The 24,296-nt window shown below is 42.0% G+C and overlaps 1 pseudogene; it reads right to left on the bottom strand.

Moving 5' to 3' along the window:
• Positions 1-1,116: 1,116 nt before the first annotated feature.
• LOC107536444 (U6 snRNA-associated Sm-like protein LSm3 pseudogene) lies at positions 1,117-1,422 on the bottom strand (annotated as a pseudogene).
• Positions 1,423-24,296: the final 22,874 nt, after the last annotated feature.

Below are 24,296 nucleotides of genomic sequence, written 5' to 3'. Positions count from 1 at the left end.
CATCGCATCCTAGTCCCTTTGAAAATTCCTTCTGAATCGAGCTGTTCTCAATATTTCTGGGTTGTGTGTGTTCATTTAATATGCACTGCCTTTCTGGTATCATTCTTAATGCATTCAGGATGCTTGTTCTGCTAGGTAACTCTTGGTTAAAGATGTCAGAGCAGACTCCAGGCATGCTGAAAGCCATGTTGGATTTGGCCAAGAATGAGAGCTTCCCTTTGCTGAGCTCTCTACTCCATCAGGCATAGAGCTAAGCCCTTAAGTGTGTTACATCTGTTCCTTATCACAACCAGGCCAGTTGTGAGTGATCAGCCACAGTTTATTGAGGAAGAATCTGTGACTCAGATTGTGCAAGATGCTTCACCCCCTCGAGAACTGGCAGAGCTAGGATTCCAATCCACGTTCCTGCCTCTACCTCTTACCACAGAGTTAGCATCTATTAAACCCCAGAAAGGTTTACAAATCTCTGTGCCTCTTTTTTTGCCCTTATAAATGGGGAAATAATGCCTGTGCTGTTTGTTTTCCTGGGATGACACAGAAAGCAATTAAAATAGTATATGAGGAAATGCTTTGATTTGAGAAGCATTTTTACAAAGGAAGGGGAAGAGGCCCATGCAATCCCCAGGCAGGGTAGACTTCAGAATCTTTGTGACTCACCCAAACAGGGAGACCAACCAGGTTACTAAACACTGTCTTCTTCCACATAGAGTCCTGCCTATATCCTGGCTCGAAATAAAATTTTTCTTGCCTCTGTTGATGTTGCCAGTTATGTTGGGGACCTTCTTTTTATTATTATTTTTTTAATAAAAAAAACCATAGCATTTAATTTAAATGTAACAAATCTTCTGAAAAAAATCAATGGAACAAATCAACTCCTGAAAAAGAGGGCTGCATGTTGGTGATCACATTTACTGGATGGGTTGGAGAAAAATTAAAATGCCATTTAGCTGAAGAATTTGTGAGTTATGAGCAAATCAACTCATTTCGGGAGTGGGAGAATCCTTGGTCACTTCTTAATATCAAAATTTACACAGGTTTTTCCTCTGAATATGTTCTATATTTAAAGACGTGATCAAACAGAGTCTCCTACTTTCCATGCAGGATAAATTCTTTGTTTCAGCCAACTCTCAATGGAGGGGCAACTAGCACAACACCTTCTCCCCAGACAGAGAATTGGAATATTCCGTTTTGCTGATTTCTGTACCTCTTCATGTGTTTCTTCATCAATTTCTGTAGTGATCACAGTTTCTTCCATATCTCCCAATATCATATTTAAATGTTAATCATAAGCATGTAATCTGCCTCGAAGCTCTCTGTCATTTCTCATTTTCGCATAAATTCGCTCATCCACACTGAGCCTGATAAGACCCGGGGCTTGTCTACAGTGTTGGTGGCTTGTTGCTGATCCATGTTGTCTGCCATGTTCCAAATCCCGCGTTGGTGACCTTCTGATTGATTCTCTCCAGGGAGCTGTCTGTCTTTCCACATATACAAACAGAGGTCTTTAATATTCCATTTATGCAAACGGACCAATTTCTCCTTGAATTTTTATCACAAAAAGCAAATTGTATTGAAAGTATTATCCACATGCACACAACAGGTTAGGAGCTCTTTAACACACACACACACACACACACACATGCACACGGACCCCCCCCCCCCCCCCACCACCACCAAAATAAAAGTCACAAGCTGCTGTGATTTCTGGACTGTCATCTTTCAGAAGAGCGGCGACGGCCCGTGCCCTCCCTCCATCAGAATCCATAAAACATGAGCAAGCCGCACAATTCCCCGGTAACTCTATCACTTCTCTAATCACATTTCTTTTTAACACAGTCATCAGGACACTAAGCAGAGTTCTGGGTATTTCTTTGGCCTTTGATTTGCACATTAAACTTTGCAGCATTTGAATTTTTGAAACAAATGGTTATGCTGGGGGAAGAATTAAAGAGGAGGAACTGGGCTTCGCGCAGACACTCCTTGTTGGATGTCTGTGTCGGCTGGCTGCTGTTTGTTCCCCCTCAGCCTTGTGACTGGTGACAAATACCCTGGGCGAGAACCTGGTGCAGGCATGAGGTGTAGTTGACCTGACGGTGGGACGTTGCCCGGGAGAGCATGGGAGTCATCTCTGAACCTCTTCCTCCCTCTCCCAGTCTATGCTGACCTTGTGTTGTGGCCGTGACATGGCTTATCAAGAGCGCAAGCAACTCAACAAAGAAACAAAACGCGTAATGAAACGGCAGCTGTCACTCTAATGCAGAAGACGTTTTAGAGTAATAATATTGGAAAAAATTTTACCAATACACTCGCAAAGTGAGACAATTTCTAAAAGAAATTAATTACCAATGAAGTCAGGAACAAAAAGAGGCCCCAAGTAGACTTATAAATGTTAATAAGGTTTATGTGGAGGGTGAGCCTGAAGCTTACTTCCTACATATGTATGCAGTGCTTTATTCAAAGGGCTTGGGCACCACAAACCTTATGCGGGGTGGCTGTGTGCCCCAAGGACCTGGCATCCTAAAAATCGGGGCAGATGGCATACACATTCTGACATGAAAGTTGTGGCATTAGCTGGAATACTTGCCTGGAGTGAGTATCAACATCAATAATAACTGCAGCAATAATGACCACTATGATCACAATCGACATCCATGAATGAGCCCTTGCCATGACTCAGGCACTTTGCAGACATGATTATATTTCATTTCTTATGCACAGAGAGCCTAGGAAATAAGTGATACTATTTCTGTTTTATAGCTGGAAAACTGATGCTAAAAAAGGGTAGGAAATTTGCCCAAGGTCATCTTGCTAATGATCGTGTAGGTAGGTAGCTCTGGATTTGGGCTCTGGCCTCACCCCCACTTGGAGTTTTGAGCAGGCTGGCCTGCCTTAGAGGCGATGCCCGCCTCAAGACACAGGAAGTCAGAGCGGAGCACAGCACAACACAGGCTCGGATTTGGGGCATCTGAAATGAAATGCATGCGCTTCATCAGTTCTTGTGACTGAGAAATGTTTCTATTACTTTCGCTGAGGATTGTTATGTATCATATTGCTCTTACCCCTGGAACGTAATTTCATTTAAATGTGATTACAATGACCTTGTGCACAGGGCACTGAGTAGAATTACGCTTTCTTTTCCTCCTTCCAGTGCCAATGAATATATTTACCTTATAGCTTTTCGTCTAGGCTTTTGTCACGAGGCTCCTACAGTGCCTCACCACCTCATTACACATTCCTGACGGTTTGAGATGGCACCTACCTGCTTGACCGAATAATATTTAATTATTACTGTGTGTAACAGAAACCTGGGGTCTGCAACCTATCCCCTCACTGCTTTCCCAGTGTTTGACATCAAGCCCGGCACATAGTAGGTGTACAGTAAATGTGGAATGAATGCATGCAATGCCTGGCAAAATGCTGAGCTCAGGGAATACCAGCTGACATGCTTTCTCATGACTGAAAGAGACTGAAGTCCCAAACACAAGCAAAGACACGATGTTTCCCCAACAAGGCTGCCCATCCCCTGTGTCCCCATCTAGTTTGATGTCTCCAAATAGCCATCGATGGGAGCACAGCAGCGTGGGTGAAGGAGTGAGAAAGTTGGCTGGGGGGGAACCTGCGAGGGAATGAGGTTCGGTGTTGCCCGCAGCATGAAGGCAAAACAGGGCAGAGAGAGTGTTGATCGGTCCCAGCAGATTGCAGCGCATCTTTAAGGCTTTGCATCCCACTAGATTGTGGACGCCTTCAAGACAGGGATCTTATGGCTAGTGTGACAACTTGCCTAAGTAAGTGTTTATTTAAATGACATAAGAACATCCACCCAGGGTTACCCGAGCACCACTCTAGGCTGGACTGGTCTGTCCACCATGGTCACTGCCCTCGAGGGTCATTATGACCTAGTAAGGGACTAATTGGCTGGTGTGTATGGGAACTGATTGCAGATATTGAAAGATAGAAATTTTGGGTGGAAGAAAGATTTGAACCAAATGCTTTTCTTTATGTTTTCTTTATTTTTATTGTTGACATTATTACAGACGTACCCACCCACGCCGTTTGCCTGTTTTTAAACCAAAGACGGTAGGGAAGGTTGGGCAGGTATGTCAAATAAGAATTACAAGATGCCATAGAGCCTGAATTATGGAATAAAAATCTGCCCCGTTTCTCCCCCTCTTCTGTCTGATTGTCTCCTCCCTTGTTCCCTGCAGGGCACGATGGAGCCCAATGGGCTGTTAAACATTTTGAGATTCTTGGAAAAAGGATCTCAATGTATTAAAATGCCCTTCTTCCCTTCAAAGTGTATGACAAAATTGTAAGTGAGCTTGTACAAGCATCAGAATGAAATCCAAAAATAAAATAGGAGGAGAGGAGGGAAGGCAGGAGAAACAAAGGGTTAGAAACCATCGCTTCAGCAGAAGGGCTACTTTTTTTTAAAACAAAACTGATGGCATCTTTGCAAACATACCTGAACCATCTGAAAACTTAACAGTCATACCCTTCTCCATCTAGGGATGTTGCACATGTGTGTCCATGGTTCCTGGGCAGTGCCAGCAAGTGCCCAAGCAGGCCGCCTGGCTTTCCCATGCACCCTCCCTGCCTCCACTGTGTGAAAGGAGCCCTGCGTCCTCCTGCTGATCATGGCCAGCTACCCCTGACAGTATGACCCCTCACACTCCTCTTTTCACGTCCTGGTTCCTAGGCACAAGGAGTCTAAAGTACCCTGGTGGAAGCCAGAGCTTGAAGTTCAGTGGCACCTTTGCTGTGTCCACTTTGTAGAGTGTGTCTCCTTACAGGACCAGGACCTCCAGTCCTGCAGGGTGCAGAGTGCACATTGTAGGGATGTGTTTGGGACCCTTCTGCTGCTATCTCTTGGTTCCCGGACCCATGCGTTCTTCCTGTTGGAGACAGGGCCATATAAACTCCTGATTAAATAAATGCCCTATATCCTGAAGGATGCACCCATCCTTTCAGAATGTTTCCTCTGATCTAACATTTTAGTTGTACCTTCTAAAAGGCTGTCCCAATGTTGGTAGCATGTGATATGTCCAGCGGGCTAATTGTTCATTTTTTCCCACTGAACTAGTAATCTTAATTTGGATTCCCTCAAAAGCAGATCCAGAGACAAGACTGGGGGTGTAAGCTGTGTGGTTGAGAGGTGCTCACAGGAAGCACTGGGAAGTGGGAAATGAATCAGGGAGGGTAACAATGCTAATAAAAGCCTTGATCTTGGATGGTTACCACATGGTAGTAGGGGCTCAGTCCTGCTCCTCTGAAAGACTGTAGAAAATACTCAAAACTATCCCACTGGGAGGTGAGATATTTACCCTCTACATTTTGTCCATGGTCGGTTGTAAATGGCTCCTGAGAGCTTCAACTCCCCCTTCTGGCTTTCTTTAGGCAGAAAAAGGCAGGAGGCAGAGAGACACCGATACTTGAGATAAGAAGCCATCAGTCTGCATGGTAACTGTCCATCAAAGCTGCAGCTGACCTTTGGTGTGGAGCAAGAGCAGAGCTATTGCACTGGCTTGTGACATTACTGCTTAGTTTCTCAAGAGTCTCTGCTAACTTCTGAGCACCCCCCTGTAAAAAGAGAAAAATTCATGATGTAGCTTCATATTGCCTGCCTTTTAAAAACATACTTTATTTTTCCAATTGGCATTCTCCCTGTAGTCCGCTCCCAACTCGCTCCAAACCTCTCTCTCTTGTCAGAGTTCTGGAATTATAGCGCCATAGAATTTCAAAGCTAAAAGAGACTTTAAAGTTTTATTTCTTTATTAGCAGATGCAGAGAACCTAAAGTTTTATAGCTTCTCCTTCGTCACAGAAACTCCCTTACAAAGGGAAGCTAATTTAAAATTTAAAACACATATATGGGTAGATTATAGTCCACTTTTAAAACAAAGCTGTAAAGTAACTGCAACTTGTGCGTTTCAAGCCCTATTGTCTGCCTTCTCTGGGCATTGAGGAGCAGTAAGTCATTCAAGGCCTTTCTCTGTCTGATCGGAAGGAAAAGAAAAGGCAGAAAGTGCCCAGGAAAAGATACCCCAGTGATTTTAACATAGCGATGCAGACTTTTTTTCCCCCAGTATGTATTCCTGGGGATTTTCTCACACTGAGACAGGAAATCAAATGTCTAGTGATGCTTGGTGATGTATCAGGCACGGTTGTCAGAGCTCATGATTTGGAAGAAAGGGGGTCAGAGCTCTTTTCTGCAAGGCTGCCCAACTGATCCCTTTGCCCAGCCTGTAACTGAGCTGAGTCTGCAAGTTGAGGAAAGCACACATCGTTGAAAAGTCAAATACCCTATTGACTTGGTTTATTGCCCAAAGGAGAGAGGGGGTAATTGAAATGGTGGATTTTCTTGACTTATCAGTGATTTCAGATCCCCGGAGCATTGCTGGAGAGTGCATGCCCTGAAGATCTGAGGTTCAATTTGGTCTCAGTTAAGAAGCCCAGGATCTACTTACTAAATGAAATCAATAAGAGGGAGGTGTCTTCAGCCCTCAGGTTTAAAGGAACTAGGGGACAAGATTCCTGGTTCTATTTTCAGGAGATTTTTTCTTTTTTATGCATGTTGAAAAACAGAGCACTATTTTTTTCCTGGCTGCAGAAATTGGATCCATATTCCCTTATGTAAATGACAAATTATTTCTCCGGCTTTTTTCCTGCCTGAATTATCAAGTCTAGCTACATGAGCACAGTCTCTGGATCAGCCAGTGGCTAAGAGTTGCCATTTAGAAGGGGAAGTGAAATTACTAAAGACTCCCCACATTTACTTTTTAAAATTTAATCTTCTACTTATTTGTTTATAAATCATGTCATAGATTGATAACAGTAACATATTACACTTACATTACTTACTAAGTGATGATAGATACATTAATTCTTAGATAAGGGATTGATAGATAGATGAATAGGCAGACACTCATTTAATTATCAGAAAAACCTATGAGATACTATTTTGTTCCCAAGTATTGAAACAAACCAAGACATAGACCAATTATGTAATTTGCATAAGGCTACATCACAATTTGGTTGGACAGCTGGGAGGGAAATCAGGAGTCTCATACCAGAGTCTGCTCTTAACCACTAAACCACACTGCCCTTTGTCTCTTAGAAAACTGTAAGGGTGACACATAGGCTATATTACATTTCATCAGCATTTATAATTTACCTCTTATCCAGCCAGAGCAGAGTTGTCTACTTTTATAGATTAGTAAAGTAAGAATCAAAATGATTAACTGGTTTCTGTTTGCCTACAGCGTTCCACTGAGTGGTGGTGGCTGCCTGGGGGCCGGTAGAGACCTGCTTCTAGATGTAGCTGGAAAGAACACATTCCCTTAGCCTTCCATGGCTCAGTGCCCATAGGCTTCCAACTGCAAACATCTTGCTTAGAGATGTTCTATTGCCTCTAGAGCTTGGCATTTAGTGTGGGCCAGGCAGGCAAGCCAGGCGGAAAATGCCTGGCCCCTAATGCCCCTGGAGACAGTCAAGGACTGGAGGTTTGTGGAAAATACCCTTGTGGAGGACGACACTGCGGCATGCTCTATGGTTCCCACCCCAGAGGTCCTGAGCAGGCCAGAGCCCCACCTGTCCAGGGAGCTAACCTGTTAATGCACCAACTGTCCTCAGTTTCTTGTCTTGACTCCTCAGTCCCTTACCATGGGATCAACTCCCAAATCAATTTCTTGTACTCAAATCTTCATTGCAGCATTTATTTCTGGGAAGACCTAACCTAAGACAAATACCGTGAGTGATGTTTAACATGAGCACGCACCAGGGAAGTGGCTGCTCGCACCCCAGCTGTTTGCTGTCCTGAATGAAGTGTCGAGAATGAGAGACTTAAGTGCATGGCTGTGCAACATATGCTGTTATCTGTAAAATCGGGTAACAGTAGCTACCTCACAGGTTTGGGAGAGAGACACATGATTTTCTTACATGTGCTTTTTGCTCAACAATATCAGATTGTGTTTCTAAGTAAAATTGAGAAGTTAGATTGATGCATCTGCCCAAGGACTGGCCCACAGAAAGTCATTCCTTCCCCAAAAATGACACAGGAAGGGCCCTGCCACTGCTCGCAGCTCCCAGTCCTCAGGCCTCCAGGGACCATTCCTACCATCAAGGAGATGGCTAGAACAAATGAGGGCAGATTGAATTATAACATGTGTTCCAAGTCATCCTAAATGTGAAAGTACTTCTCGAAGCTTGAAGGATGTAGGTAACATATCATTGGCAAAGCACTAAAGTCTTCTGAGTCAGTCCAGTGACAGGGGAAAAGAAATGTGTAAAAGGTGTTGAAGGATTCTGGGATGTGGGGGAAAGATCTGGTTATTTAGCCTCACTAAGCCTCAGTTTGTCCATCTGTGAAACAGAGATAAGAGGGACTCCCAAGTTTGTAGCAAAGATTAAACATGAATGCAGAGCCAGACACACGGTCTTCACTCAGTTGCATGCAAGCTATATTGTTAAGATTATTTCTATTTGGCTGAAATGACGTAAGCTAGCCTTCTATCATCCACACAAGATTATAATGTAGTCACATAATTATGTCGGTTTATTTACATGGACTGCTGTCGTCTTAATTTTGCTCGGAGCACGGGCGTTCGACCACTGGGTCTCCTTGCTCTGAGGCCCCATCAGTTGTGGCTGCAGGATGTACTGGGCAGAAATCCAGTATGTTTTCTCCAGGAACGGACTGTTGTGAGCAGTCTATTTACTTCTTACCGCTGCTGCAAGACAACATCTTTTGAAGAGAAAGATGCCGGGTTCTGCGCTAAAGGAAGTCGGCTGTGCAAATTCACCCTCGAGAGCTACTGGAAATCAGTGAAATCGGGCCCTCGCTGTGGAATCCGAGACGCCCCTGTGGTTATGATGGCTGCTTTGGGCAAAGCAAAAAAGGTTAATGTTTGTCCTGCTGCTTCCCGGAATTCAGCGGCTTTAAAAATATCGTTTCCTTGAAGCAAATACGATGAAAGACCCAGAGGAGGAAGCTGGAGTTTTTGATGTTCCACAAAGGCCAACATGCCCCCCGCTTTCCGAGAAGAGGGCAACACAGCCCGTGAGGTTACCAGGGGAAGCTTTGCTGCAGGACCAACTGTCACTGCAGAAGCCACGCCTTGGAGAGCCTGGTGTGTGTCACCAAGGGGTGACATCTCTCACAGTGCTGCCACTTATGGGAATTTCCTGCATAACATATTTTAGGATGGCTCTCAGTAGGCACCTGGATGAGCGACACTGAGCTCAGACAGCCAGAGTTCCCAGGCCCCTGGAACAGACTGATGGGAGCGCATGATTCTGCCACCATGCAGCGAGTGTTTAATTATAATATGAGACAATTACGCTGATGGAACGCAAAGAACATGCTAGACAAAGGAGACGGCATATACGAAGTCCCTGAGGAGGGAGAGAGCGGGACACGTTGGCGAACTGGAGAGCAGTGAGCCTGGAAACATTCTAGCTGGTGCTGGAAGGGTAGAGGGGCCAGGTCACACAGTCTCACCATGAAGGAGTTTGGCCTTTACCCGAGGGAGAGACAAGATCAGCTGTGTATTTAAGAAGCTGACTCCGCTTACAGCGGGGACGGTGAATGGAAGGCGTGCTCGGAACACTGGTATTTCAGCAGCAATCACAGAAGACCCTGAATAAAGATGTTGGGCATGGAAGTTGCCATGTGTATCTCCCAAAATATCTTCCACAAAATCTAAGCCTGAGGCTGCTGGTCATTTAGCAGTACTATAGTGGACACACAATTGGTGTTACTGGGAAGCATGTAAGAGCCGTGCGTAGGGTGAGTTCTTCTGGAAGGAAGAGTTACGGTTGCTCAAAAGCATCTTCATTTTCTCTCGAATTAGGAAGCAGCCATCACAGCTCTGTCTGCAGCACGCTGATTTGGAGACAGTACATTTTTTTTTTCTGTCTTTGAGTTTTCACTTAAGTTCTAGAGATTTGGGAACGCAAATCTTAAGTAAACTTTCTCAGTTATGAGCCGCTGACTGCAAGGAACCGGTCAGGCTGACGTAATGAGGAGGAATGTGGGGGATGCTCCAGAGGAGACCCATGCAGGTGTTCGACAACTTTCACCTTCACTTTCTTTTTACTTCACTTTATATTCAGCTGGAGAAAAACCAGCCGAAATATTAGTATTTGAGGTGGAATAATAGGCAGAACTCTATCTGTTGCAAATAACTCTGACTTAAACGAAAAGTCCATGAGCAGACAAGCTTCACTGTTAGGTGGGTTCGGGAACACAAAGAACGTCATCCACACTCAGAAATGCTCACTTCTCTCACCTCTGTTCTCAGGCGTTCTTGCCATGTGGCGTCCCTAACTTTGCCAAGCTTGTATCATACCCACGGAACAGCCTGGGCGTAAAGAGGACCCCTTGCCAATCATTATACCTGGAATCCCAGGACTGATCCACGTTCCCCCAGTTAAGGTTACAAACCCATCCATGAACCGATCACTGAGGCCGGAGCTGGATACCGGGCTCCTGCGCTGGGCCAAGCGCCCGGGAGCCAGAAGTTGTGTCTGTTCCACCAAAGCCACAGGACCTGTGATTGGAAGGAAGTGTTTCCCAAAGGAAGACAGATGGGCTGATGCTGGGCTGCAGAAAGGATAGATGTCCATCCTAGGAGATAATGAAGCTCCACTTCAGCACTTTCTACAGAGCCTGAGATGAAGGTTTATAACCAGCAAGCATGTGTTTGAAAGTTGCTCCATATGCCCGTCCTCTTTTTTCGTTTTAAAGGAATTCATCCATCCATCCATTCATTCATTCATTCATACACTCCTTTTTCTTCAGAAAAGACTGCAAAGAGCTAACACGGGTGCATTTCAAATGCAAAGCAGTATGGATTAAAGATGGGGCAAAAGGAAAAAAAATCCAAGGTGAGAGAGAAAAACGAGGCCTACAAAAAAGATGATATATGAATATCCTAAAGAAGCCACGCATTTAGCTGTGGCTCTAACAGAAGATTTGTCAGCTACCCCATTCACAGGGATTATAATTCTAAAATGATGATTTTACCCTTCACCATTTGTGGAAACCAGATCAGCCAGGAATTTTTCTTGCAAGATATGGTGCCCGACCTCAAGAGCAGACAGCAGCGAGAACAGTGGCAGGGTTCACAGGCCTCCTTTGCATAATAACCTTTGGTGCGATCGTGCTCCATCTCCAGTGTAATTCAGTCAAAGCAATTCCCGAGGGAAGAATTTTTAAGGAATTCGATTTTTTAAATGATAGAGTTGCTCCGAAAGAGAATTTGACAATCATGCTTGAGATGATGAAGCGTGAGTACACAAGGTTCAGGGTTCTGGTAATAATAATAATAGCAGTAACAGTGACAATATAATTATACTCAGAATGATCACTGAGTGAGCACTGTGCCCGGTGTTAAGTATTTATATGTATGAGTTATCTCACTTATTCCTCAAAAAATGCCATAAAGTTATAGTACTATTATCATTACAATGAGGTCTTACTTTATGCAAATTTCAAATAGAAAGGCATAAAAAATGCACAAATTTTGAAATAACGTGAATCCCACTTCACAGGCACCCTATGGGAAAATTAGTCCTGAATTATGCAAATTTTAAATGGTGAGAAATCTTTAGGAACTCGTTCCTAGTATAAAATGCTACAGTCCTGCGGTCTCATATCACAGCAGTGAACACTTAGGTTTAACGAAGCCCAATAACTGTCCAAATAATGAAAAGCTGAGCTCAGATTTGAACCCAGGGTGGGTGTTTGTTTGGGGAGACTGTTCTCTAAATTCCCTTTTATAAACCCGGAGCAGCCTAATATTCACTACAGAATGAAAGATATTTTTTTAACTGGACTATTAAACTAATTGCATTGAAATACGTGTGTCGTTTTCCCAGAAATGCCCATTTCCCACATAGAGACAAATGGAACATGGCATGACTACTGCATTCCCATAAAAACCCCTGCCTAAAATTGCGCCCCCTTGCTTTTCCAAATTGTTTTGAGAGAGGAGAGAAGGGCCACCCGCTGAGCCTGCCTCTGATGACAGGACACTTCCCACCATCCTGCCCAACGGCTGATGGTAAAAAGGAGCTAAAACACCTTCCCCATGCGGAGTTGCCGGCCAAAGGAAAGCAACCCCCTTTGTCACCACTCCAGCACAGGCGGAAGGTCTGTGTCTGTTGAGACTTTGAGTAGAAGAAAGAAGATCTTATAAGGAGAGAGAGGAAACCCGTGAGTGCTGTTTTCGATTGCAGAGGAGACGCAGTAGAATAAAACGTTGGCCATTCTCAGTCTCAGGAGAATGTTTTTGCTTCATTGTCATCTTCAAGAACCAAAATTCAGCCCAATCCAGAGAAAGGAGTGACCTCTGGTTTAGGCCTGGGCCTAAAGCTGTGTGTTTTTACTCTGCCGCTTGGTGAGCAGGGTATTTTAGAGTCACCACCCCCGGACTTGGATGTGTTTATTTTTTTAGCAACTTCTCCAGAAAAATCACCAAAGTCCCTGAAAGGAAATTCACTCTTTCACTGGCCACCACATGAGCTGAGACTGCATTTCTCTGCTCACCACTTGAGGCGAGAGCCTAGCAGGAGATAGGAGATGCCAGGGAGGCAGGAGGCCGTCACTCTGCGGCTGGATGTCGCGCTTTGTTCCTTTGCGTGCATGTCTGTGTGACCAGCCCAGTCCTTTCAACCCAGCGGAGTTCTGCTGCTAAAGCCACTCTGATTCTTTCAAGTTTGCTGCTACCCAGAAAGAGAACAAATTGGAGGTAATGGAAGAGAGGAGAAATAATCATACCTTTGATATCCCAGCTATCGTCTGACTTGAGCTGGTAATTTATTTGGCTTACCATTTTGTGGCTGGTCAGGATAAAATTATGTCCCAGCTTCTTCTCATTGCTCCTCACGCGTATCTGATGGAAAGCCTTAGCCTTTGCTTTGTTCAAGAAGTGATGTTGCCATCCTGATATTTGTGGCCTTGCAAGGCAATTACTCTAGCTCAATTACTCAATTACTTGAAGTAAAGTCTGCTCAAAATTTGAATAGAAGCAGATAGGGGAATTGATTAATTGGTCCAAGAGTATCTCTGCAGCCAAATATATGTAATGGTCATTTGAAAGCAAGAGATTAGCACCCAGTTGCTCATTTCTTTGGATCCCCGCCCAGTAAACTGCTTTAATTAATGACCGATTTCCATTTCCCAAATCTTTTCATGTCTTTGAAGTCCAAGTCCAACTACTGAGTTTTATGGTTCAAGGTAGAGGAGGGGGGGAAAACTCACCCTTTAAAACCAGTCTTTTCCCAGAGTGACAGGATAGCATGTGGACAGCATCATAATTTTTTTCTTGTAAATACACAACAGAGAAGAATGGCAAAGATTGCATTTTGTGGAAGGAAGGATGGTATGGTTTTAAATCCATGTGAGTATGGGCCAGATTAATCTGAGTTAAAATCCCCTATCTACACTTAACATTTAACATTGACCAAGCTACTTTCACAGCTATCTGCAAAATGTTTTTCACCATAGCATTATTTTTGTTATAATACCTGGCATATAATAGCTGCTCAATAAATGATAGTTGTGATTATACCTACTGTCATTTTATTTATAAAGTATGATTTACTGAAGACACAGTGAAAAATTCGCAAGTGGCCTTAGATAATACCAGTTCCTTTAATGAGGAGGAATTTCTCTGGTTATCTCATAGACTTCCCATATCTAGAATTATAACCCCTGGAATTGACTGCCTGCTGTCTAACATCTTCAAAAGCAGGTATAGAAATAGAAATCTGTTCTGCTGGTTTACCTGGTACCTTGCTTTCCTGCTCCCTAGAAATTTCTTGACCAATTTAAGAATTTGGCATATAATCATACACACAGAAAATGTGTTTATAATAGATTTTTTGGGGACTTCTCTGATCATGAGACTCAACCCTTCTCAAGGTTAATCATTCTCCATTCTGCATGGTGACCCCTCCATGGTGCTGAGATGCTGCCAGCTGTTGGTTTTGTTTATGCTGGGAGACAATGAGTTGAGTCCTCAGCCCCACAATCCTCGGGAGTATGTGTTACCAAAACCTCATGATGAGTATTGGCTAGCACAATAAATTATCTATTATGTGATTGTATCTGTCTGAACTTGTGTCATAAGTGTACTCTTTCCAGCCAAGAAGGAGCTTTGGGTTGGGAGGGAGGGACTTTAATGGGTAGCTCTAGTTTCTGATGGGCTGCATGGCCTTGGGTGGGCCTTTGCTCTTGTTGGAGACTGTTTTGTTTCTCAGCAGTGGAGATGATGATGATAACTTCTGGTTCTCACCTGTCACCATGACTCTGAAATGATCACAGATACTTTAATCTCCTCAAAAACTGCTTGTACTTTGGTGTCTTTCACGGCAATTTTTCAGATTCTAATGGACTGGCTGCCCATGACATTGGTTGGATGGGTTTTTCAAATGTGTCTATGATTGCCAATCAATGCATGTTTTGTTGTTGAAATTAACTAATATGATTCATCAGGACTTAGCTTTCTCTAACACATTGTCTTTGATCTACTTCAATGTCTTAGAAGTCATTTTCAACCCATGCGCATTTCTTCCTTCGTCTGGCATCCTTTCTTCATTAAGTGCTGAAAAGATGGTTTTGTGCCACAATAAAAGATAGTGCTCATTTCTGCCATAATTTCCATTCATTTATTTAACTTTGCCAATTAATTGTTAGCTCCCAGAGAGTATTTTTAGATACCATTAGGTGATCCTGGCTGGGTATACTAAAGGCTAAACATTTTCATGACAAAAAAATGTCTTTGGGGCTTTATTTCATGGTACTTTATTTCTTTTTTCTTTTCATCTTTTATTTTTCCTTCTAAGCCTAGATAAAGTAATAAAATTTTATACTTTCATGCTATTTATTTTGTATTGCTTAAGCCAGCTCAAAGACATTCAAATGACAATTCTTTTGAAAGCCTGGTCTTTAGAATTAAGCAGACTTGGTGTGAATCCCAGCTCTGTCATTTTCTTTCTTTTAAATATTGAGCAAGTGATTTAACCACTCGGGAACTCATAATTCCTTCATCAAAGAGCTGTTCTCAAGAATCAATCAAGCACCAGACATGAAATGCAAAGCACTATAAGTGGTCAACTGACATTAGTTTCTTGAGAAACTTTTCTTGGGAAAGGTTGCAGGTATTGAACTGAATTGATATCTGCAGCTTTTGAAGGGTTGATTAAGGCATGAAGATGACATTTTTAGGACCAAAATTCCTTCACCCTTTCATTTAATTTTAGGAAGAATTTGTTTTACTTTTTAAAGAAAAGGCTCTTTTAAAAGTTCACGTATTTTTAGCAGTGAGTCTGAAAACTCTATAATGAATTTCCCTTAAAACATACATGTGTTTAAAATTTGAAAAGGAGCGGAGAGTATTTGGCAATAACGTGTTTAGAGATTTGATCAAAACCCCAAATATTTGAAACCTAATGCAGCCCATACCTAGATTATTTCTGGTTCTCAAAAGTCCCGTTATTTAATCTCTTCATCAAATTGCTTGGAGTTTCCATTTCTAAATAAATGAAATGATAATAAATAATGAGCCAAAATTTAAAATGGACCCATTTAAGGGAAAACATGGAAATTTGATGGTAAATGAATGTGAGTTTGAATAAAATAAAAATATCAGCTGTCTCCTTTGATTTTCAGCTCCAAGTAAACAAAGGACTGAAGTAGAGCCAGCAAAAGTGCCTTCGGTCAAGTTCTTCATCCGTGGTAAGTAGATTACAATCATTCGGGGATTAAGGGGGACCTGGGAAATCTGAAGGCTGTTAGCCTGACTGTGACTGTCTATGCTGGCATAGACTCCCCTCCCAAGGACCGTCTTATTTTATTATCTCTGCCTTACATGGTCTAAGAAAATGCAATCTGGATAAACGGTGGAGCAATTGATTGTGGCTGATTGAATCAGCTAACAGGTGACTGAAAAAGCCTCAGGTGTGTCAGGCAAGGCAGAACCTCTGTCTCCAAGAAAACTGTAGTGTTGCAGGGCAACAAGTAACATTTTTATAGGGAGCGTGCACAGCAAATCACAGGAATTAAACAGTGACTGTTACAAGGTCCTGGAGAAGCCCGGTGCCCTGGGAAGAGCACAGGCCGGCAATCACAAGAATCGAATTTTCCTTTGAGCTCTGACACTAATTAGCTCTATGGATCGGATACCTAGTCTTCCCTTTTGCTCATGTCACCCCATCTTGAAAGTGGATGGCCAGAGGAAAGAAACATGAGGCAATCTCTAAGATTTTCCCAAGTGTTGGTTTTGTTTTTTTATCTGTCTTTCTATCTATCATCTCTAGACATTTTTTTCTTGATGGAGAGAATTCTGTAGTAGCCTGAAGAGTCCATGAAACTGGGACTGAAACTCCCCAAGGGATGGGCTGACAAGAAGGGGAATCGTGCGGGGGTGTGTTGCTGAGATAGAGACCAGTCTTCTCAAGTTGTCCGTATTGATCCCAGCCCTGGCAGACGATCACTGCCCTCATAGACACGGTACAAATGAATTGATACTAATGAAATGACGCTTTTCTAAAAGGAAACACAGTACAGTGCATTCAGTTTCATTCCAAGTAGCTAATGAATTCACTGAACTCACTAATCTGTGTACTTAGCAGGACAGAAGACCTTAGATGGAGATATAAAGCTGTGTGCAGTGTCTACCTCTCAAGAGTCCTCATTTTTCCGAGGCAAACAGAAATGTATTCATAGGGTCATTTACTGTTTATTACATTTTTATTGAAGTACAACAACCATACTGACAAGGGCACAAATCATAAGTGTACACTTCAGTGAATTTTCTTGAAGTGTGCACTTCCATGCAACCAGGACCTCGATAAAACACAAGACGTAACAGCACCCAAGTTCCTTCAGGCCAGTTCCTCCCAGTCGCTGACCTTCACCCACTATCCCGACTTCTGACACCAGAGGTTAGTTTACATAAACAGACTCATACAGGAGATTCTGTCTGTGTCTCCACCTTTCTCTCACGATTATGTTTGCGACATTCATTCACATAGAGCAATGAATTGTCGCATAGAGCAATAGTGTGCTGTGGGCATACGTACAGGTCTCTCTTGGTGGCCACCATGAAATGGTGGCGATGGGTCCTGGGTTCAGTGGTAGTAGCTACTGCAAGTGTTACACAAATAGGGAACAACTAGAAATTTCCACGCTGCTCTTGCTCCCCAGGTAAATGAGTTGCTCCTGTACGTGCTACCACTTGTCTTCCATTTTCGCTATTCAGGTGGGTATGTAGTGGTGTTTCATTGGGATGTTAATTTGCATTTCTGTGATGACTAAAGACTTGGAGGTCTTTTTCATGTGTGTGTTGGTCTTTCTGAATCCTCTCTTCTGATGCGTCTAGATGTCTTTAACCATTCCCTCCCTGCACTGGGGTAGCTATACTGATTTGGGGGAGTTCTTAATATATTCTCCTTTGTCAGGAAAAGTGCACTGTAAATCTCTTCTCTCACTCTGTCACTTGCCTTGTTGCACTTTTACTGGTGTCTTTCGATCAACAGAAGTTCTGTCGGTCAACCTTTATGGTTAGTGCTGCTATGTCCAAATTAAAGTCTTTGCCTAACCCAAGGTTGTGTTATATTAGCTCATGTTTAGACTGTCAATCTATCTGGGATTAATTTTTGTGCGTCCTGCCAAATTTTTTGAAAAATCGATTTCTTCCAACCTTGATGCCTAGATTCTATACATTATAAAAAGGAGTTATACAGACTATACAGAGAATTACTTTAGTGAGAAGAAAAGGGATGACCCAAGCTGAATTTCTTTTAGGAGATCACTTCCTTCGTACAACAAACACTGGGCCTGTTATGAACTCCACTCACTTTTGCCTGAATTGTGAATGAATTTGGCCAACTATCAAGGCTTTAGATACAATACAACCCCAATGCACAATAACTAAGATTTTGCTTTACAAATCTAGGTAAATGTAAGAGGTTTCTAATTAACCCTGCTAATGACCAGCCTGTGCTGAGGTTGAGAGAGTAAACTTCTTATACTCTCTTTTTACAAAACAGCTTTATTGAGATATAATATGCATATCATACAATTCACCTACTCAAAGGGTACAATTCAGTGGTTTTTAGTATGTCACCATAAAGGGAAACCCTCAAAGGGAAACCCTCCCCAGACCCTAGACCCCACCCAAACTCAAAGCAACAACTAATCCCTCTGTCTCTGTAGGTTTCTGAATTCTAGACATTCATACAAATGCAATAGTATAACATGGACTTTTGTGAATGGCTTCTTTCACTGAGTGTAATGTTTTGAAGGTTCATCCAAATTGTGGCATCATCAGTACTCCCTTCTTTATTCTGAATAATATTTTATTTTATGGACATTAAAAATTTCTGTTATCCATCCATCCTTTAATAGATATTTGGGTTGTTTCCACTTTGAGCTGTTATGCAGAATGATGTTATAAACATTTGTGTACACGTTTTTGTGTGGAAATATGTTTTTATTTCTCTTGGATATATGTCTGAGAGTGGACTTGCTGGATCATATGGTCACTTTACGTTTAATCATTTGAGGAATTGCCAGACTGTTTTCCAAAGCAGCTGCACTATTTACATTTTTAGCAGGTTTGGTCTTAGAAAGATCTCAGGAAACATTTTTCTTTCAAAACCTACAAAAAACCCCCATAACCTATATTGTAGCCGAACTACACCCTGAATCTTAGAATCAACCAATCACTGTTTAAATATTGTACTTATAAGGAAAGATAAGCTGAGAGCCGGAGTGTTGACACATGAACTTCTAGGATACCACCCATCTTTAACTGGGGACTCCCTGTATATGAGTGATACGGTAATCCAAAAACAGCCTCCGAGGAAAGTACTCATGTCTGAAATTAGATTAGAATGTTCCAGAGCTAATGAATTTTAGAGCATGAGCTCCCCATTTCGTATAGGCCTTAGTGGGGAGAAAGCTAACATCTTTTTCAGAGAAATAAACTTCCAAGATGAACTGGAGAAATGGAGCAAAATGTTAACTCCATGCCAAGATTCCACATCAGCTCAGCATTTTTTGAACTGTGCTTTAATTTCTCTGGTGTGTAAAGAAAGTAATTAAATTTAAAAAGTGTTCAGTGGAAAAAGTGTTCTGATACAGAACATTTCCAGCAGGAGGGAGCATTACAACTCAAATTGAGGTGACAGCCCTTTGGAGAATCAAAGTTCATTCTGTTTGACTGGCATGAGGGGAGTGTCTTACTTTTTCCAGGTACCAAAAATGGAAGGTTTTGAGATCAAAGCTGTTTTCACGGGGCTAGTTGCTCTTTCTGTACTTTTTCCTTTTCTTAATCACAACGATTTGCTCTTAGGTATTTTTATGTCTCACAAGAAGATAAATTAATTATTCATTCTGTCCTCTAAATCACCATTTCATGTGATATGAAAAACTGGTTTCCCTCCTGTTTCATGTTTGGGTTAGAGATATAAGTGTAGTAAATTATTCTAGCCTTTTCTTCTTGTGTGGAGAGTGAATTATGCTCCCGACAAATGTCTCTTCACTGCTACTTAAGACTGATTAGGAGAAACGCTGCAGCGGAGAGATGTGCTCTCATTGCTGTATTAAGTATAATTTCACTGTTCTCCAAAGCAATTGTTTCTGTCATGTTTCTTCAAGAAGCCAGTTGAGACTCGATGCTGGAAAAAATGATGAAAACCTTTTCAGGTGTCAAAATTTGGGTTTCTTCTACTTGTCTTCTAAAAAATATATGTCTTAAAGGATATATTTTATCATTGTCTAACACCTTTAAGTTATCCAATGCAGAAATATGCATGTTTCCGACAGCATTGTGCTAAGACTAAACTTTTCTTAAAAACTGAGACATTCAAATTCTGGGGTTCTATGAGCAGGGTTTCAGGGGGAAAGAGGAGTTTATACTGAATTTCTTCATGTGGCAGAGTCAGCAGGGAGAGTTTAACAGCCGCCATAGGAAACAGGCTGATTTCCCAGGCAGCTGGGCTTCCTGACAGACTCATGGAACAGAGGGCAGATCCTGGGGAGTGTGGGGGGAGCAGAACACTCTCACCCTTTCCTACTAACACCTGGTGAAAGAGGCCCTACCCAGGAAGCATCTCTTCTTTCATTCCCATGTGATATTTGTTTTTATAATTTGTAAAAATTTACTTATATACTCAATATGTTAACTTGCTTAAGCAGTAAAAAAAAAAAATATATATATATATATATATATAGATATAGATATATATATCTATATATATATATACAAAGAGAGAGAGAGAGAGAGAGAGAGGTAAGTACACTTACCCTGGGCTCTGTATTTTTACATAGTACCTGAAGCACATCAAATAACAGGGCTCCTGGCTTTGAAAGAGTTTGTCTTTCATTACATCTTTGGAGACTTTTATAAAATTATAACTCAATTGTGACAATTTGTATATAACTTATGATGTGGATTAAACTCTGTGTGCATAATCTTATTTAATCCTTAAAACATGCATAAAATGAAAATACCTTTATTTTCCCCTATTTCTAGATTGTGAAACAGGTAATCAGGAGGTTAGGGTAGTGAAATACAATGTGAGAATCCTGGATTATCTGACCCTGAAATGCATTATCTCAGTGATTCTGATGTACTCTTATTAAAACAGGTGACTACCAAACAAACAAATAATCTTGCTCCTTTGTACTAACAATAACTTTAGAGATATCTATATCCAAAGATGTAGTTCAGACTATAGTCCAGAGATGAGAAAGGTTACTCAGCTAGTAAGGGACAGGATTCAGACTAAACCTAAGTGTTCTGATCCTAAGACCCTTGGCCTTCCCACCCTCAACTCACTTCTTTATATTGATCCTTTGCATAGAGATACTTGATGTTGACTTTCTTGCTTTAAAATGATGATTAGCATGAAGAAAACCATGTCAATATTTTAGGGGCCTTTTCTTATTGAGCAATCAACTCTTATTTTTGAAAACTCTCTTTGGGTTTCATCAGCAGGGAGACAGCAAGTTGATTTCAAGGGCTCTTTGAGTTGAGCCAGCTCATTCCCAGCTTGGTCACCAAGGTCTAATAATTGCTTTCTTTAGGGATTAGAGGGGCTCCAGCCTCTTCACCCAGATTTTGTAATGATGCGAAAGAGCGGGCTGAGCTGAGCAGGTCTGGTGGCTCAAGCCAGAGCTTTTTCAGGAAGTGGTGTGAGCATGGGAAACTTGGTTTGAAATAAAAGATCGCTTGTGACTCCCCCACATCAACCTGGCTACCCCCTTTCAGGCTGTCCTAGCTAAGTAAATACCATCACCATCCAATTCCCAAGTCAAAGGGCTGAAAGTCATTCTTATTGCTTCTTCCTCTACTACATCCAATCACCAAGGTTTGTGAATCCTGCCTCTTACATCTTTTAAATCTGTACATGACTCCATTTCTACTATCAATACTCTAATACAAACCCATCATCTTCTCTCATCTGCAGCTCTTCAGGAACCTGTCAACTGTCATCATTCCTCCTCTATATTATCATTTCTTCCCAGCCCCCATTCCCCTGAATATTCTCTTTCCTGTCCCAGAAAGAGCTTTCACAGATGCTGAAGGAAAGTGGACTCTTTCTTGGCCCTGCTTAAATATGCTCAATGACTGCCCATCGTTGTTAGTATGAAAAAATCTTCTTAAAATAACTGTGCATGGTTTGTTCCCCATCTGCCTCTCTAGCATCATTCACACTTTCCGTCTTCCACCCCCAGCTCTGTTCATCCCAGATATGGGAACCATTTTATAAAAAGAAAATTGCCAAAACAAGCCTGCACCCAATTCAGAACCACCAAAGAGGTTGAGAAAATATTTTACATTTTTGATCAAAGTCATTGGCACATTTTCAAATTATATTTTAATCAAATTTATTAAAATATAGCATTTTAAGGGCTACTTTTGTCAAGCCATGATATTACGGTAGGTTATCCTTCTTGACTTGGCAAAAGATTCCCCAAATTTAAGGTGTGAAAGAATCAACCAAGAAGTTTCTAAAATGAAAAATAACATCTAGTATCCAGCCTATACATTCTTGTTCAGTAGGTCTTACACAGGGCCTAGGATTCTGCATTTTAATAAGTCCCCAAAGTGACCCTGATGCAGGTCATGCAAAGACCACAGTCTGAGTTAGTTTCAAGAGGACCGATATCTTCCTGCTGCATCCAGGTGGGCACCCACTTCCCGGCAGCTCAGGGGGTCACTGAAAAACCATGTGCTTTAAGCTTGTTTTTATTCAGTGCTTTCATGTCTGTTCTGACCAATGTTTCCAGATAAGGAGTATATTCCTTACAAGCTGAACTCCATTCTTGTCCCAGGATGGAGTTCAGTCAACATTTGCTGCCCTGTAACCATGGCCTCTTTTGTACAGGCCCATGGCCTTTACTTGTTTGCTTTCTTCAAGAATGAGGTTGGTTTTATAAAATGCACTGATATATGTATATCAAAAATTTGTAATCTATTTAGTTTTCTAATCACCTTCTCAACATTTCTTGAAACGGGCTTCCCCTCCGTTCTTCTCACTATCTCTTTCTTGCAGTCATTTATTTAGCAAATATTCAACAAGTGTCTTCTATGCTCCCAGCTCTGTGATGGGCACAGGGAAGTCTAATAATCAATAAGCCAAACTTGAACCCATTTCCCGTGAAACTTCTAGTTCACTGTCAGAGGCAATGAGGAAATAAGAGCACTGTGCAACACATTCTTTAATTACAGCTGTGAAAGTGCCATGAAGAAAAAACTAGAGCGTTGCAATAACAGCAGATAACATGGGGTCATGCACTCACAAACACATCCACACACTATGCGATTTTTCTTCTTCAGTTTCTGTAGCCTTGTAGGGAAATAAGCATCTCTTTTACCTAAACACTAGATGTTGTTAGATTTGGCAGTTGATCAAGAATATGGTATCTGTACGGGATCGTCCTGGGTCCTGAAACAGCTATCAATGTTTAGGGAAAAGTTTAAGCTGTGATCTTTTTCTCACGTTTGATTGAAAAGAAATGATACTCAATAAAACCACTTTTCTGTTATAAGATTCTGTAAGTCAAAGGAAATATCTTAAACCTGTGCTAGGCATGTGTGCTGTTTCCTCAGCCAGGAAAAGAGCATTTGTCTTCTGCTGTGGAATTTACCTCTTTACACTGTGCAGTCAGAATAAAAGCACTAAAGGGCAGCTGGAATGTGTGTGTGACACATGTGTGAGGCACTGTGGTTGCTTGTGGTGTCTTTATTTTGAGGGGTATTTCAGTTCTCAGGATTCATGATTGATGTTGAGCTCTCCTGGAGTTGACCCTCCTGCCTTAACCCCCTTAAAAAAATAAGAGGCTTATTTTTTAGGTGGGGTGACCCAGGTAATGTTTGAAGCTTTGCAGTTATACAATGATGATGACGATGATAACAGAGAAAATGAGATCTTGTGCCTGAGTACTTCCTTCATGAATAGCTGACTTTGCTGAAGACCCAGTGCATGCCATGCAGATGTGTGTCCTGCTGAGCAGCTTGGGCTGTAGAGAGGGGGCACGCCAGCCCTGTGCTGTGGCCTTGTCCAGAGCAATGGCTCTTTCTTGTTAGCTGGCTGGCTGCCAGGCTCAATGAGAGAGCACGCTGATTTCCAAATGTAATGCTTTGCTAGGGCTGGAATCAAAGCTGTCAGTAGTAAAGACCTTTTTCATCTCTCTTTTCTCTTTTCTTGAACGTTCTGTGGGGCTTCAGCAGTGAAAACATGGCCAACAAAAGGCAGAGGCCCTGCAATGATCTTTAAAACTCATACAGATAGTTTTCAGATCTTAACTGTCTAAAAATGACATGCATTACTGGTTTCAATACTGGCTGTGGGGCTGCAAATTAGTTATAACAACTTTCTTATTTATCTGTTAAGTCTGTTGTTTTCTCCCCCTGCAGGGTTACAAAGTTCATGTCTGGAAAACATGGATTGGTGAACTAGAGAAATCCCTGATTTTTCTGAGAAATGTATTAGTAGTTTCTAGAAGTTATGGCTCAATTGTAACAGTTAGGTGGGGATTTTGTTCGTCAGGAATCAGTTGGTTAAAAATGATAGCACCTGGCCAACATGGCTCAGTGGTTGAACATCAGCTTTGACCTATGAACGGAGGTCACAGTTAGATTCCCAGTCAAGGCACATGCCTGGGTTGCGGGCTCCATCCGCAGTGGGTGGCATGAGGAGACAGCCGAACAATGACTCATCATGGATGTTTCTGTCTCTCTCTCCCTCTCCTTTCCTCTTTCTGAAATCAATGAAAAGATA

The sequence above is a fragment of the Miniopterus natalensis genome, chromosome 14 (genome assembly GCF_054644295.1).
Source record: "Miniopterus natalensis isolate mMinNat1 chromosome 14, mMinNat1.hap1, whole genome shotgun sequence".
In the NCBI taxonomy this organism is placed as follows: Eukaryota; Metazoa; Chordata; class Mammalia; order Chiroptera; family Miniopteridae; genus Miniopterus; species Miniopterus natalensis.
This window is presented reverse-complemented; position numbering and strand designations above follow the sequence as displayed.